Source organism: Limulus polyphemus, unplaced genomic scaffold, assembly GCF_000517525.1.
Source record: "Limulus polyphemus unplaced genomic scaffold, Limulus_polyphemus-2.1.2 Scaffold1422, whole genome shotgun sequence".
NCBI lineage: Eukaryota > Metazoa > Arthropoda > Merostomata > Xiphosura > Limulidae > Limulus > Limulus polyphemus.
The window spans coordinates 15264-31532 of record NW_013667032.1 but is presented as its reverse complement, the minus strand read 5'-3'; the positions used below and the strand labels follow the sequence as shown (position 1 = coordinate 31532).

At 33.5% G+C, this 16269-nt stretch overlaps 1 protein-coding gene across 10 annotated transcripts in view; it reads right to left on the bottom strand.

Annotated features, from left to right (window-relative positions):
- LOC106463488 (synaptotagmin-7-like) overlaps window positions 1-14914 on the bottom strand; it is a 108301-nt gene extending 93387 nt beyond the window's left edge. For 5 of the 10 annotated variants that reach the window (XM_022390993.1, XM_022391004.1, XM_022390997.1 and 2 more), the window contains exon 1: window positions 14746-14914. The gene's annotated coding sequence lies outside the window, so the exon portion shown is untranslated. The remainder of the gene's footprint in view (window positions 1-14745) is intronic. The other 5 variants (XM_022390994.1, XM_022390999.1, XM_022390996.1 and 2 more) reach the window with 2 other exon arrangements.
- Window positions 14915-16269: the final 1355 nt, after the last annotated feature.

The window sequence follows — 16269 nt, the reverse complement described above, 5'->3', positions numbered from 1 at the left end:
TATATATATATATATATATATATATATAGTCATTAACCAGTTAGTCTGCTGTACGATACCGAATAATGAATTAGGTACAATGTCATAACATTATTCACCCACCTAAATTGATTTAGGTCACTGTATGGTCAATTAATGAGAACTCAAAAATCTCATAAATATTAATCGATAAAAGCTGCCAAAGCGTTAGAAGCCTATAGACCTAACACTTGTGTTAATCGTGGACAAATAAAGAGGAATGCAAGGAAAACAAAACACTTGCGATTTATGTAGTTTCTATTACTTCCAGTGATCGACCACTTGAACACAATGTTTCTAACCATGCTGCCGGCAAACCTGCACTGCAGAGGCCGGATGCCAGGTATACTAATTGCCTTAGCTGCCAAACAAACTAGTTGAAGCTACGGTCTCGCTATCCCCATTGCCTGATACTTAGTCTGGGTATGCTATGCAGCTCAAATGGGGATCTGAAAACCGGCAAGTGAAACACCCTTGGTGATCACAATTATAAAAACCTTGTGTACTCAGGACCTTGAAATATAAATGACTGAAATGTCGCAAGTGTATAACTATTTGACAGTAAGAATCTGTGTACTTTGTTAATCACAATTATAGAAACCTTCTGTACTCAGGACCTTGAAATATAAATGATTGAAATGTCGCAAGTGTATAACTATTTGACAGTAAGAATCTGTGTACTTTGTTATTCACAATTATAGAAACCTTGTGTACTCAGGACCTTGAAATATGAATGACTGAAATGTCGCAAGTGTATAACTATTTGACAGTAAGAATCTGTGTACTTTGTTAATTACAATTATAGAAACCTTGTGTACTCAGGACCTTGAAATATAAATGACTGAAATGTCGCAAGTGTATAACTATTTGACAGTAAGAATCTGTTCTGCAATTGTTTTCTAATTCCTTCCAACTTTGACTAGCGATCGGGTTAATTTAGAGCCCTTTACAGTTGTCCACAATCACGAGAAATTCTAATTATGCTGAGAAATCTCATCGTATCTTCTACCTTCATACAAATTTTCAAAAAGGGTCTTTTAAAAAATAATAAATCTCATTTTTTTCGACATCCACTTGACTTTACAAAATTCAATATTCGTCGGGTAGCCGTAATTGAACGGAACAAAATTTTCCTTAAAAGAAATGCATAATTTAAACTTTTATAATGTCTACGTACATACTTTATGAAGTGTATATATATCAGCAACTACAAACTAAGAACCAGAACCAAAAATATAGGTATATGAGCATTGGATAAGATTCAAATGGAAAGTATTTTATTAAAAAGGAAGAAAGTGTTTTAGTACGTATTTGATAAAATTTGTTAAAAACAAAAAAGTAAAATAATATACGAAAACTAAAGAGCATCTACTTACCAATCAATAATTAAAATATGACAAAAATACATGAAGTGCACATTAACAGAAATACAATAATCCCATAACGTTGAATAGTCAATGACATCATATTCTACAGAAACATAAAATGCCTGGTATAATCTGGTGATCAGGACGTTCGACTCCCAGTATGCGGGTCGGAGGAGCGAAATTTGTCGCTAAAATGCTCGCCCTTTCATTATTGAGGGCGTTGTAATGTAACGATCAATCTCGCTATTCATTAGAACAGAGTAACCCAAATTGGCAGTGGTTGCTGTTGAATAGTCGCCTCCCCTCTAGCCCGTCACTTCAAAATTAGGGACAGATAGCCCTCGAGTAGCTTTGCACGAAACTTAAACAAACAAACACAAGAAGTCAATCTCCACAGACATTTATATATATATGACTTACTTACACATTTGTGTTCGCTAACTTAAATCGATATTATTTGCTGTAATGTACACTTTTATATCTAATTCGGCAAAAGAGTTTCTATTAATTTTCTATATTTCCAGAGAGAGAGACATTATACGTATTTGGTAATACAATATTTGTGTGAACGTAGATTAATGATGCTGTGCTGTAACAATACAGCTTTGTGAACGTAGATTAATGATGCTGTGCTGTAACAATACAGCTGTGTGAACGTAGATTAATGATGCTGTGCTGTAACAATACAGCTGTGTGAACGTAGATTAATGATGCTGTGATGTAACAATACAGCTGTGTGAACGTAGATTAATGATGCTGTGCTGTAACAATACAGCTGTGTGAACGTAGATTAATGATGCTGTGCTGTAACAATACAGCTGTGTGAACGTAGATTAATGATGCTGTGCTGTAACAATACAGCTGTGTGAACGTAGATTAATGATGCTGTGCTGTAACAATACAGCTGTGTGAACGTAGATTAATGATGCTGTGCTGTAACAATACAGCTGTGTGAACGTAGATTAATGATGCTGTGCTGTAACAATATAGCTGTGTGAACGTAGATTAATGATGCTGTGCTGTAACAAACGTGTAATAACGGTGACCGATTGGTCAACAATAACTTTACGGATTTCTAGAACTAAAATCATGGGTTGGATTTCTTGCGGTAAACAAAGGAGAGATATTCCATTATGTATCTTTGCGCAAAAATAAAGCAATAAACAAAACAACAACAATAATAATGTATTAATTATTAACCTTTTATGTACTTGTAGTAGGTTCATAGTGGTCAGACGCTAGCCCTCTCTCCCTCTATAAGTCTTATCTAATTTAGAATTAACAAGATGTTTCCAATATATTTCTATACCTATCAATAACTTCTGATAAAGCAAATTCTACGTAGATTAAAACGAAATTATTATTTAGTAAATAATACAGCTAATTTAAGATACCAGTATAACTAGGTGTACCCATTGTGGGATCAGGAAATCTCTTACGACTCTCTGTGGTGGGTTTTCATTATAACCATATTGGCCATCATTTAGTTTAATGTTCTTCATTTTTCATAGCATTGTTAAAAACAAGTTAGAAGGCAGCTTATTGCCAGGAATCACAACTCTGATTTTTAAGCCACAGAATACTATGTATATATATATATTTGGACTCGGAGTTTCAGAGTTTAAGTTCAGTTTGGCAGTCGAAGTGAAAACTCAGACTAACAAAGGTGTCTAGTGTTAGTTCTTGTGCTTTTGGCCCAAGCGACTAGCTCTTCAGTTTTAAAGTTTGATATTTTGATTTCGATTTAAGGTTTGTTTAGATTCGGTTTCCTATCAGGTTTGGTAACTTCATTCTAGTTATTCATATCATAAACGGATGATACACTTTTGTTCAATAACACGTTTTCTTCTTGTACATCCTGTGTCGTATCACACATCTTTCACACCCGTTCTTGATCCTCTTACTGTTATCGGATTCTAACTGCGTACAAGTTTATTATTATCTCATTGAAATATTAAATTCATAAAAACGATGAGCTTACATAACACAGAAGCAAAGATATTAAGACAGAAAATAGAAAATGCTCCTATAATCGTTAAACACATTAACTAAAATTTTACGGTAAGCATGCTGATCCTAATATCATGAAAGATATAAAGGATGTAATAGTTACGAATAAAAATGGTATAATAATTGATGGATCACAGTAAACTGTAAACGTGAAGAATATTGAATTTAATTCTCTAAAGTTTGAAGAAGCTGATCACTGATGAAAAATCCATTGATGTTACGTCAATAATCTTCCTTCGAGTAAGCCTAAGTTTGGAATAAAATAATGTGAAATTCTAAATAATGTAGAATCTTGGACGTTAAACTAATAACTCTAACAGTAACGCACTGACATCGAGGAGGTTATTATATTTAAACTTAAAGGAATCCAAAGAGTCCAGAAGAAACTAAGGCCGAACTTTCAGTGGACTGTATCTGCTTGAAGTGTTGTAATGTACAACATTTTTAGTCTTTATACTAAAAGTCTCTTCATCAGATAGATGTATTCCATTGCAGTATTGTCTACTTTGCTAAAACCATCATTAAAACAAAAACCTATAAAAATGTAAAATACAAACACTGCATGAAATCAATGTGTAAGTTGTGAACATTCTTACAATTTTCGGTGCTATTCAACTAATATCAAAAAATTTTAAGAGCAACCTTCCTGTATAAAACCTGCCTTCACTGGAAAATCATAATTACTTGCCTTTATAACATACTAAAGTTAAATCCAAATAATACTGGAAGCTATTTAGCCATTTCTTACCATAAGCGACACGTCTTGCCTGTAAGACAACTCATCTCCCCTTTAGAATAAGTTCCGTTAGAAATGGTAAGTATAAAATTAACTTCAGAATTACTAATTTATGCGTATACGCATCCACAGATACAGCATCAGCTGTAAGTGGCTGATCAGTTTGGATACTTGTGCTCCTACGTTACTGTATTTGTTTCTGCCTTTGTCTTTAATTTTAAGAATGTAATGTATGAAGAATTTTAACTTTTCTCCTTAAGTATCTCAGTTTTCTTAACGCGTCATTTTATGCAAACGTTAAATTCATATTACTTGCGATAATTAGTGTAAGTTGCACTACAGAAAGTGAAAAGAGCCATTAGTCCAAAGACTTTAGTTGGTAAAATTTCAACAAGTTATCCCATGTTTCAGTGCTAATAGCCGTAGTTACTGTATGGAAGGTCTGTATTTCGTGGGACCTTTAAGTGTTACTGCTCGTCTAGACTAAGTGGCTCCTGTCTTATATTGCTAGTGCGTATTTCATAAGTATGCTTATTGAAATTCTGACCATCGAGCTTAAGGACCCCAGAAATGACGACGTAAAACGAACAGAACCTGAAAGAACTCACAACACAACAGAAAGATCGTGTCTTCAGAATGAATTAAAGATACCTGATGTGGGCTTTCGTGGAGATTCAAGTATGCTAGAAACCATTCTGTTTTCTTTTAATTCTTCTAGCCGCATCCATCTCGACTGTGTTGAAATTTTTTATAACTACAACGTTACATTAATTTTATTGTGTATAGTGTTGAAAATGTTTAATTCTTAAGGTTAATAAAAACGTCAAATGTTTTTTGTTTAGCCTTGAAGACGTCAAAATTTGAATATTCGTGTATTTGACAGCTAATTTCTAACATTAATTAAACCTGCATCTAAAATAAAAATAGTATTTTTACATTTTCCGACAAACTTACAGTATATTTCATTATATTATACTAAGATTTTTATCACAAAATATCAAAAATATATATTAGTTCTGTTTTCTATGAACAATTAACACGAAGTAAAATCTAATTTATGAACACAATGACGTTAGTACTCTACCCAAGCTATATCTCTTTGTAACAGTGTAACATAGTGGGAGAAGTTCTACAACTAGGTTGTACGTCATTGTAACAATCTAATGCGATGTAATAAAAATAATGTACATGTAGGAATTTCTTTTTCTCACTAAAACACGAATTCAGTGAAGAAAAGATAAAAACCTAAATACAATGTCGATAGTTCTGTTACTAAACAATACTTTATTGCAACAATATAACGTAGTATAGCAAACAAACGCATTAACGTTAGTATTTAGTATTGTGACTAAATTGTATAGTATTGTTCTCTTCACATTTCTACATTAATTAGTACTGAGTCGCAGAATTTGTTTCTGCAGAGCAAATAGCAACCATCCATCGTTCCCCAAATTTACTTTTTAAGTCACAACTACGCGTGTCAGTAGAGTAACTAAACCATATGTAATTGTAATAAAGTAATGTAGTGTAACGAGTAAATATACTGACGAAAGTACTGTGGTTAAGCCAATTTCATAACAAAAACGCAATGACTGAAGTAAATGGTGTTTTCAGAAAACTATTATCAAAGCATTAATGTTTGAAATTGGCATAAGTAATTTAGAAAGACACCTTTACCAGTTCTTTTTACTGGAACAATGTATCGCATTATAAACTAAGCGAATTGGCACCCAAAGTACTGCTCAATATCACAGAGTAAAGTGAAAGAACATGCCACTTCATTTGTGTCTTTATAAAAAAAAACAAAAAAACAACCTAGGTTTCGATACCGGCGGTAGGCAGAGCAAAGATAGTCCATTGTGCAGCTTTGTGCTTAACAACAACCAAATAATTCTAATTTAATTCAACTTTGCAACAGACATTTTCAATAAAGTAGTGGAACGAACTGATACATAGACTTAAGCCACCCCAAACGGATTGTTGTCAACATTTATTGATTTTGCTAGGCAACTGTCTTATTGTGTGGCTTTGTGTTTTGTTGTGTAGCTGAGCTTTTGAACTCGTGCAAGAAAATATTTCACAAATACGAAATACTTCCTTTACAATGTAAGAAGAAACAGTTTCATTATCACTTACAAGTTTCATCCGCATGACTTGAAAAGAAGCTCAGAAATTTATCTATCAAGTTTAACATTTTATCGTGCAAGTTTAGTTTACTTAATGTTTACTTTAGTTTAACTCTTTCTCGTTTTCAAACATAACCTGAAAATAAGTATTGTTCTTCTGAAAATTTTGTCATCCATAACACAAAGTTTTATTCTTTTTTTTTAATCACACCCAAGATTGGAAGATATCTAACTTGTTTATCATGTAACATTCCATGGTACAAATACATTCTTTAATGCAACATTGTGAGATAACCTGCATATCCTCCTATTAAATTAATTAATTTTGCTATGCTATGACATAACCTTAACATTTTGTGAACATAATCTTTTCATTTGATGCCATCTGGAGCTTTCATATAATTTGATACAAATATATTATTATAGCTTACAATTGTGGAAGGTAAGTATCTTCCTTTCAAGAGTCTACAGATGGTTTACCAACGTTTCAACCAATCAGTACAATTTTAGTTTTGTTCTAAATTAACTTGAGAACTTATTAATTCAGTTTAATATTAGAAGGAAAAAAAACATTAATCACTTAGGTAAGGTTAACATACGATATTATTTAAATGGTTTAAGCTTCGTATACAAACCCCCAACACCAGCAGATCAAAACCAAGTTACCTTTGATACCCTGAAATATTCATGTATTCTAATTCAAAACGTCCTGAATATGTATAGCATGGTGTTATCTTCTAATGAGTTTGGACTTTTAACTCCTGAAGTATCTGTGGGGATCCATACGACCGTAATCTGTTTTTGAAACACGTTTTCCTAAATTATTCATAGACAAAATTGTTTGTGGATTTATGACGTTTTTGACAAAAGGGTCTCTAATAGCCCGTGAAATACGACAAAATGTTAACAAAAATATCATCAACGTCACAGTTAATCCCACTAATGACTGTACACACAAAAACAAGTGACTGCATACCGTTTGTTTAGTCCGATGGTTACACTGAGTGTCACAACAGGCAAAAATATAAAATTACTAAATATATGGATTCCATCAGTAGTGAACAGTACACAAATAAGTCAGTAATTTGAGGGTTAAACAACTGTTTTGTAGTTTTACCCAGCGTAGAATTACGTTGTCTTATTGAAGTCAGCAGACAACTTTTGACGAGTATCAAATAAAAGAAAATCTAGTGTTTCGAAGATAAGATAATCTCATCCTGTAAAATAATGACTTTTATGGACAAGTTTCATTTAATTCATTTGCAACTGACTTTGCTAACTCATCAATAAACCTTGCCATAAAACATGAAACTTATGTATACAATTGTATTCATTGTTTCATACTGTTCTCCAAGTTATTTAATTATTAGAAGAAGAAGGGTGTAACACGATCTACAATATGAATTGACATCCCAAGTTAAACAGTCAAAAGTTTCGTGATAAAACCCGGATTTCGGTACCCATTCTGTAGCTTTGTGTTTAACAACAACTAGACAAACAAATGTGCCGTAATTTTATTTGAAACAGTTAAATTTTAGCGACTGTAATTAGATTAACAGTTCTGGTAATGTCGCCCAAAGTATATGTTAAAAATTAATTAAAGGCCAGAGAGAGAAAGAAAAAGAGTTGTTAATTCATGTTGTTTCTCTTCATTAGCCTGCCGGAATGTTAATCGAACGTAAGGAACCCATCTTACTAACAGTGTGCGGTGAACGATGAAAAAGTATTATTTTAATTATATACGTAAACATCGGTGCAGAACATGGTGACCAACAGAAGTCATTTGTCGAAATTGTTCAAAGCATTCGAGGTGATTACTCTTTGTTTGTTAGGAAGAAAAATATCTTCATTATTTTAAGTCTAACGAGCCCCTTCAGATAATGCTAATAGTACGCTGCCGAAATGGAATTACAAAAGGTTTGAATAACAAAAAAAAAGGTCAACAGTTAGAAAAGAAACATTGTAATAAAGCTATCAACTGACAGGGCTACACTGAAAAGAAACATTGTAATAAAGCTATTGCCCCCAGTGGCACAGCGGTATGTCTGCGGACTTACAACGCTAGAATCCGGGTTTCGATACCCGTGGTGGGCACAGCACAGATAGCCCATTGTGTAGCTTTGTGCTTAATTACAAACAAACAATAAAGCTATCAACTGATAGGGCTACGCTGAAAAGAAACATTGTAATAAAGCTATCAACTGACAGGGCTACGCTGAAAAGAAACATTGTAATAAAGCTATCAACTGACAGGGCTACGCTGAAAAGAAACATTGTAATAAAGCTATCAACTGACAGGGATACGCTACCTTAGATAAAGATAATCTATTTAGAAAAAATACTAATAAAGTTAAATAAATATCTGACCTAGCTTAAGTGGCCAAGATACTAACTGAATAACCATTAAAGATAACTAATCAGGTGACCTAAGTATACTGCCTTTATTAAAGACTAATTTATTGTTACAACGAAACATTTTTTATTAAATAATTATAGGAACTTTTGGCTTTATCAAAAACTAATTAAATATTACATATCAATGTAACATTGTAACAATATCATAGTTAGACAACAAAGCAGCTGAATTTACTTACTTCTTCAAACCATGTAATCATCTATTGTTAAGCTGACAAAAATGACAGTAATGTACTAAACAACAGTAATAATTACAATTTCACTGTTACAAGCTAAACAACCGTTTAAGTGACAACATCATAGTTAAAATTATCAACTAAACAGATGTTTAACTGATGTATAACTATTATTGAGTCCAGGCTGTTAAAGTAACGACATACAATTACGAACAAAACCACTGTTAACGCATTGACAGTTACGAATAACATATAATATAGTTTAAAACTCAAGAACTGATAAGTAACGGAGCTACAACTATGAACTAAAGAGTAGTTACAGATTAGTTAACTATTAGAAGAACGACATTATAATTATCCTTGCCCAACTAGTTGAATAACTTTTAGTTAACATGAATCAAAGATGGAGTATCGCTAAAGAACTAGTTAATTAATTTTTAGTGAACGTGAAATAAAGATGGAATATCGCTAAAGAACTAGTTAATTGACTTTAGTGAACGTGAAACAAGGATGGAGTATCGCTAAAGAACTAGTTAATTAACTTTTAGTGAACGTGAAATAGAGATGGAGTATCTCTAAAGAACTAGTTAATTAACTTTTAGTGAACGTGAGACAAAGATGGAGTATCGCTAAAGAACTAGTTAATTAACTTTTAGTGAACGTGAAACAAAGGTCATTGTCACACTGAAGGTCAACCACACAACTTGAAATAACTTTGGTATAAATTTAAGCGTTTTCCAAATACTACTTTGGTTACTTTTTGGTGAAAGTAGCTCAAAGGACAAGGTCACATCGAAGGTCAACAACTTTGGTTATACTGAAAGCTAAATAACATTTTGAAAATCTATTAAAAATTGAGAAAAAACAAATCGAGAAAGGGGATCTTGGCACCTAGACTTACATTTATGTGGGTAAGGATTTGTTTGGTTTGTTATTGCAAAAGTCGAAAACATTGCGCAACAGTGAATGCATTCTAGTTTTAACTGTAAACGTAACGACCTTGCAGAAATGAACTAAATAACTGTTAATGAGACAGTATTATGTAGTTATATAAAGTTGTAGCGATCTGATATCAACCATTATCATGTTTAGTAACGTATACGATTATCCACCCCAACAGACTGCCTCGCTTCATAGACTGCCTAGTTGCCAAGTGGAGGTTGTGGCGATCTGATATCAACCGTTATCATGTTTAGTAACCTATACGATTACCCACCCCAACAGACTGCCTCGCTTCATAGACTGCCTAGTTTCCAAGTGGAGGTTATGGCGATCTGATATCAACCGTTATCATGTTTAGTAACCTATACGATTACCCACCCCAACAGACTGCCTCGCTTCATAGACTGCCTAGTTTCAAAATGGAGGTTGTGGCGATCTGATATCAACCATTATCATGTTTAGTAACTTATACGATTACCCACCCCAACAGACTGCCGCGCATCATAGACTGGTTAGTTCCAAATGGAGGTTGTGGCGATCTGATATCAACCGTTATCATGTTTAGTAACCTATACGTCTATTTTGTGTATTAATTATACACTAGATACTACTTACTAGCTAGAGTTTGTTGCCACAGCCTTTATGAAAGTCTTGAGAAGGACTATTTCTAGAGTGGAAGAAGCCGGGGTATGATCCTGGTGGAGGGCTGGCTGGAGTGTATCCACTTGTCTGACTGGAATCAACTCTTTATTTGAATGCTTTCAAAGGGTGTCCAGTTTTGCTACTTTCTAAACTAGTGTATTATCAGGTAGGTGGAAGTACGAAACTTCTTTTATCTTTCTTCTTCTCGTGTGTGGTTCATACCTCATTATTTAGTATTATCCCGATTTATCGTATGGTCATCTTCTCGCTCTCGCATGATGGACTTTTGCAGCTAGATCAGTATTAAATAGTCTTGTTTCTCCATTATATACCTGCACGGCTATTCAAACTTCATAGATACACACATACACACAACCATGTACTAAGTAAATTCACATAAAGAAACTAAATTCATTCATCAGTTCTCAAAATAATAATTATCCTAAAACTGCAGAAACATCTAAGCGCAAAATGATAAACTTAAGTTTGTTTGTTTGTTATTAAGCACAAAGCTATACTTTGAGCTATAAACTTAATTAAACGACCACTTGCAGAGCCCAGAGAAAATGGACTAAGTTTATTTGTTTGTTTTAACACAAAGTCACATTAGGCTATCTGCTGTGTCCACCGCGCGGGAATCGAACTACGGATTTTAGCGTATCTAATCTTACCGATAATCCAACGCTGGATATGAACTAGGTTAAGGATGAAACTTTGACATAATACATAACAAAAGATCCTCTCTAAATACAGTTACGACCACAGAAGACACAATTTTCAACCTTTCAGAAGAAGGAAAACATGACTTCAAAATCAAACTAAGGTTAGTAGTTTAGAAAAAAAAAAAACTTCCTTCGAAGTATTAAAGAAAAATAACACCATAGAAATTATATAAGTAAGTAAAGGCAATGCCGTTGTAATCAGTAATAGTAAGGAATACACCAGACTCTAGTTAAAGGTAGCTGCCACAAGAAGATTAAGACTAGCTCAACCGTTAACACAGGGGGAAAAAATCAACCAACTCCTCAATAAATATTGGATGGAACTTGGTACACAGATGACCATACAACTAACAGTACACAACAACAACATTTCATATATCTATGATTTACCTAAAATTCACAAGCAGGATTAGCCTCTCCGTCCCATTGTTAAACCAAGCTACCTTTATTAGATATCTTGTAGATATAATATCATCATTAAGAAGTAAAATATATAATATCCTCAGAACCCACTAGACTTTGTAAAGATCATAAAATTAACCACGATAACTTCACAAGGCACAATGATCAGCTTTGACGTATCCAGCCTATACAATAACTTATCATACCCTCACACACTCCGCCAACAGATTGAAAATGATAGAACTCTCAAGGAACGCACCGAATTGTCATTCTCCAAGGCAATAGAACTTATAACCTTTTCTATCAACACAGATTATTTCCAACTTGAAGCCAAATACGAACATCAACACGAAGGCCTAGCAAATGGCTCACCCGTCTCACACATACTTAGCAACCTTACCATGGAACATTTTAAACATAACGCCCTCACAACAGCCACTTAAAGTCCTAGGCTCAGATATGTTGACGATATATTCGTAATATTGTCACACATTACATATAAAACTCAAAGATTCATGAGCCATCTGAACGGATAACATCTCACGATACAATTCGCAATAGAAGTAAAATATTACGAACTCCAACTCTTAGACGTGAAGGTTACTAACACACCTTATATACCAAATGAGTTTACATGAAATCCATAGATATGGGTAAATGCCACGACTGTATAAATCAAATCACGTTAAGAGATTGCCTAGTTTCATAGACTGCCTGGTTTCTAGATTGAAGAATATTTGTAAAACCGAAGATGCTAAGAAGAATGGTGAAAAACACATCATCACAAGTACTTACGATAAGGTTGTGTCGATCGGGTATCAGTTGTTGTCGTAGTTAACAGCGTGTATGAAAAAATACACAATCATTATAATAAAAAAGCTACTAATTAATAATTAGACTTGGGTGAGATCGTACAGACTATTAACCGTCACAACATCACTACAGCGGCCCCCGACACAGGATACCTAGAATACTTCACAAGTAAGAAAATAAATCCCAATAACAAATAGGACATACACAACCTTATTCCTCTATGTCATATACCTCTCTCTGGAATAATACAGGGGACATATAAACAGCATAATATCAGAACAGTATTTAGAAGTCACAACACAATCGCAGCTAATACACACCAAACCACCTAAAAACTCAATGGGAAACAAAAATATTTAAATCACCTCAAGAAGACCTAAGATCAAATCTCACCTACACGGAAATAGCCTTTCTTAGTAACCCCCCCCCCCCTCCCTTCTTGAAGATGGCATCAGGTTAGCAGTCCAAATATTCCACATAATGGGGCTGAGCTATCTGTGTTGTGCCCTCCGAGACAATTAAAATAATATTTTTTAGCGTTATAAGCACTCAATCTTAATGCTGAACTAACAAGGGGGCAGCAGCCGAAATGTAGAATAAAAACAAATTAGTAATTTCTATCTATAATTAAAAAAAGGAAATATTAATAGTAACTAGTTAGTTAGTTATTTGACTGTTATCCAGGACAACGAACGACACGACGTTAAAATTACTCAATAAGGAACTGTTAACAAAACTGTTATATATTATTATATATATTATTATTATATATTATTGTTATAGACTAAACAATTGCTAGCTTAATAACATTAAAAGTACAGACTAACCAACAGCTATCATAATGATATTACAGTTACGAATGGCATTACGGTTATGCAAGAAACAATTGTTAATATGATAACATCAATTACGAAAAAAAAATGCTGTTAACGTTATGAAATAATACGTACAGCCTGACAAATTGTGTTGGTGTTAAATCAAAGTGCAGTACGAAGTTTACGTATGTAATCTTGTAAAAATATGTCGAGTTTGAAGTTAATCCTCTCTTTCTATTAAACTAGATAACTGGTTTATTTGCGAGTAAACATTCTAAGAAACTAACTAACCAGTTAATTTACGATTAAACATTTTAATAAACTAGATAACCGATTGATCTGCGAATAAACATTTATGCTCAGAAATTTTAGAACGAAGGAGTACAAAATCACCAAGATTAGAGCATAATCCAGATTTATATCAATGTCACGTAATAGTGATAATTTTTACATGATAAATTGATAACCTATAAATTTAGTAAAACAACTTAGTGTTTCAGTCATGATATTATAATATTATTTAAATATCATAGAATATAAAATCTACGTTCTCGAAATGTGCAGAATTGATTCAATAAATAAACCTAAGTTCATAAGTTAACAAAGTTTGGCAATATTTAACTTAAATCTTGTTATTAATAGTGCAACATAAATTTTGCTAAACACCCTGCTTATAGCCTATTTTCTGATGATAAATATTTAGTGTTAATGGCAGAAAAACGATAATCGAACTTTCCAGTATAAATCAACCAGTGAGGTATACATATATAGCAGCAAAGTTGACAGTAGTATTAACTTTTCTCTACAGTTATCTTAGCGCCTTGTTCCGACGCTAAAACTTACCAAAGCATGGTAACCTCGTCCCTTATAAGATATAGATAGCGCCAGAGACTCTTTAAGCTACTGCTGAACTTACGCTATAATCTATAATTTAAATATTGTAATTTAACATCTGAGAGTAGCCTCAGGCAGCTAGGGCAATGATGCATCATAAAATGTAAGATGCTAAAACGTATTTTTGAAATATATTTGTATTGCTTACGCAGACAGACATTAATTATTTTTTATCTCACGAACCACCTAGAATGTTTAAAATATATAAATAAAATAAGAAAAAGAGAATAATGAACTTATAATAATTCGACATTTATTTTAGGCTTAGGTTTCAGTCTTCTGCTAGGTAACATTGCAAAGCAGAGATTTTTTTAGTGTTACGGTATGCCCTTCTTTATTGACTGAAATAAAAGGGAAACAGAGGACCGAAGAATCACACTTCGTGGATATTGAGCAATCCTCTATATAACTTGTTGCTTGTTCAAACTTTCTTTACCAATAACCTACAAATTGTAAGTCTAATATTACTCTAAATATTCTTCAACCAAGTGTTCAAAAGTAGACACTAATAAGATGTATATGTTCCGTCTTGGCGTTTCTTTCGCAACATCAAAAACTTCAAATGTGAACTTACTGTGTCGAATATTCCCGGAACAAAATGGTTTTATCTTACAATACCTAGCTATGTTCTCGACAAGTTAAATTTACATATTCTTCAGGAACTCACCAGTACTGAAGTATAGAAAGATTTCTGGAGTCTTGTAGCAAATCCTGGATAATGTATAATATTGCCTTCTGTTCACGTTACTTTGGCTACGTAGGAAAGGCAACATTCTCCCGGGCTAAGCCCCCTGTACTCTGCTGGATCGAAGTCATGACACAATAGACACTACTCCAGCCATACTCAACAGTTCCAATGTGCTTAAACTGTACGGCGCCCTCTTCAGGCAAAAATATATGGCGGGAATTAAGATACCTACACTGTGTTTCGTATAACCACAGACTTTATTTTGTTATTGCTTAAGAAAAGACGAAATCGATACAAACATAATCAAAATATTTTAAGCCTCTCAAGAATAAACCATATGGCGGACACATGTGTTAGTTTTATTATATGTGTTTAGGTACTTTATTTTCTGCATGATATCTTCACTAGCCGGAGATTATCACGTATATAGTTCGAATTGTCATTCTGACCTCTGTGTGTTTCGAAGATTGCAGACGTCAATATTTATTTTAACAAAACTATTTCCACATTCGGGATTGGAGAGTGACAATTTAAAAATAATCTCAACATTCTTTCACAGCCTTCTGTTTTTAAAACCTTTAACCAGTAAATCTTTACAATAACATCGCCAACCTCGTACATACACAGACCATAAAAAACGTTTTTAACCGGATGACTTTTTCGCGATATATTAGATCTGTTAGTGTAGACACACATTCAAGCGAATTCATTTCACCAAAATATGAAGCCTTTTAAGATATCATTACATTACTTAAATCGAAGTATGCTTCCCGTTAATTAGGTTCAGCTATTCGTTTGAACACTCTCATTTTTATTTATACTTCGGAGGTTATCTTTGGAGCCAAAAAAAGCGAAGAAGTTTGGAGAGTATTTCCTTTCATGTTTTAACGAAACGAGGAGTGGCTTCCCCAAGGGATTTTTAACTCTGTACAGTATATTCAGTGTATATATACGCTTTCTTCAGTAGGACGTGTTGTAGAACAGACCTAGTTTATATGATAATGATAAAATAAGGCAACACGTGGTAGTAAATTATTAGCAGATTAGTAGGGCGGTACCCGAGCGTTGCCAGCAAGTTTGTAGCCGAAACATATAAACCCAAAACCTTAGAAAAATCGAATGTTTAGAAGATTGACCATGGAAGCCAACCATCCGTAAAGTTTAATACTTTAGACAGCATTTTTATCTTTTATATAGAGGTGTTAAGTTACATATATTTACACTACGTCAAGCTTTTCTTTTCCGGAACTTGGCACTGTTACTGGAGGGCACTAGCGTTGTTACTAGATTGTCACGCTTTGCTGTGTTGCAAAAAGCCAACGTTTTTTTACTGACAGGAGAGAGTGATACATAAGCATGATATCTCGAAACTTTAAAATGTTGTTTTCACACATGAAATTTACTTTTTAACGATATCGCATTTTTATCCCGTGCTTGCGAACGATCGTTTTGTAGAATTAGATTAAATTCTTATTATTATTAGTCAATAAAATGTAAGTTTAT